Here is a 2,338-nt window from a genome sequence, read left to right on the forward strand (position 1 = left end):
GGGGCTGCTGCCTTAGTATTGTTGGACACCTTAGTCTTTTCCAGGGTGGTGGCCATGATCAGGGCAGGCTCGAGGAGCAGATGAGAGCTGGGGAAGCTAGCCGCAGGGCTGGGGGCACAGTGAGTCTGAAAGTCTGCCTGAGCTGTGGCCATCGGCCACCTGCACAGCTGTATGCCCAGTGGGAGCCACAGTCCCTGCTGTCAGCCCTCCTTACTGGCAGGCGGCGGCTTTATCTTCATTTCTGATGGCTCTGCAGTGGTCCAGCCCTGACATTCCTCTTTATGTCTCTCGATCTGGGAGCTTCTCTGTCAAGTAGCTAATGAACTGTAAACAGACACTCCAGTGTTCTGGGGACCCTCTGAGGAGCTCTGGGAGGGAGGAGCTGTGAGCTGCTTTTCACTGTACCACTAAGAGCACAACAAAGGCACCTGCAACAGCCTCTGGGGAGTCAGAGGACCCCCGATGTTCTGTCCCTGTCAGGACAGCAGGCAGGACATTGCAGAAGGGGAGTGGGGAGGGTGGGAGCTGCCTGGGTTTCAGATTCCTTAGGCCAGGGCTTTGGACCCCTCCAGGGTCCCTGTCCCTGTCCCTGTCTTCTCTCCTGCCCACCCAATACAAGATGTCTCTAAACCAGGCCACAGCTGACCTATCCAAGGGAACATGTGAATTCCTGGGTCCCCAGATTACAAAGCAAGGGTCATGGGGTCGGGTGGGGTCCTGACTTGACTCAGTTATCAGACTATGCTGAGAAGCACTGACCTAAGCTGGGGCCCCACAAAGCTTGGCCCAGAAGCCCCCTCTCTGGGCTGCAACTTCTCGGAACCAGCTTCTCTGCGCACAGGTCTTCTGGGAGAGGGTGACTCTTTCCCCTCACTGCTGTATCTTAGGACCAAGCTTCCTGCAGGGTACCCAGCCATCCCCCTGTGCTTATGACACGGGGAAGTGAGTGTGAAGGTGTGGTGCTTGCACACTGCAGGTGTGATGCTTGCACACTGGTGTGGAAGGGATACCTGGGACAGCTGCCTCTCCCTGACCCACCTCTGGAGGGAGGGAATTACCCGGAAGGTTCAGGCTTGCTTCAGTTCCTTCTCTGTTCCAAAGCCTTTGCTGTGTGTTTTTTCACCTCACATAGTCACTCATTCTACAGCCACACTCTTTCAGAGATGCATCCGGCCGAGGAAGCCTCAGACCCCTCAGCGTTCACTTTCACCCCCCACCCCAGGCCCCTGACAATCATTAATCCTTCTTGTCTCTCTGGCTGGCCTCATTCTGAACATTTTACATGAACAGAGTCACACTGCATGTAGTCCTAGTGTCTGGCTTCAGCTTGCTCACCTGGGTTGCAGCAGATGTCAATGACATAGTCCATTTTTCTGTTGAACAATATTCCACTGTATGGCTCGTCTGCACCTCGTCTGGTGGAATTTTGTGTATGTGCATGTGCATGTTTGTGTGTATGCATATGTGTGTATATGAATGTGTGTGTGTGTATGTGAATGTGTGTGTGTGTGTATGTGTATGTATGCATGTATGAATGTAGTTCAGGGGACTGAGTCTCATGAATGCTAGACAAATAACTACCACCTAGCTGTATTCCAGACTGACATTGGATTTTCTACACTTAAGGGCTTTTACCATTAGTGAGGTTATGACCATTTATGTGCTGAGTATTTCCTTTTTCCTCCTCCTCTCCCTCCTCCTTCTTCTGTTCTTCATTGTCTTTTTTCTCTTGTTGGGGATAAAATCCAGTCTGCCTTTTAAGTTTTATTTATTTAATTTTAATTTTTGAGACAAAGTTTTATAGCCCAGGCTAACCTCAAACTCATAATGTAGCTGAGGATGGACAGCCTTGAGTTTCAGGCCTTCCTTCCTAAATAGGGAGGGGGGGTTACAGGTGTGCACCACCACGCCAGGTTTATGTGGTGGTGGTGGGGCTGGAACCCAGGGTTTCATGCATTCTAGGCAAAGACTCACTGAGCTGCATCTCAGCTCTTTTTCTGATTTTGTAGTGTGAGATCCAACCTCATCAGATTGTTCCCCTCCCCCATCAGTGTTGCCTAATAGAATTTTGGTACTTGGTCCAGGCGCATTGAGTCCATACAACTTCTGGTAAAAGACATTTCAGTGAGATAAGACGAAAAACAAACTCTCGCTTTCCCTGGAGCTATAGAAAGCCGATTAGAATCGGCTTCAGAAAAAATCCACCCTTGTAGATGCACTTCCTAAGAAAAGTGTTTCCATGGCACGCTTGCCTCAGAGATGTCTGGGCTGTGGGCAAAGGCTCTTCACTCTTAGCAAAACCCAATAATTCTGGTTGATTGTTTGAGTGCATAATTTA

This window comes from Onychomys torridus, chromosome 2 (genome assembly GCF_903995425.1).
Source record: "Onychomys torridus chromosome 2, mOncTor1.1, whole genome shotgun sequence".
NCBI lineage: Eukaryota > Metazoa > Chordata > Mammalia > Rodentia > Cricetidae > Onychomys > Onychomys torridus.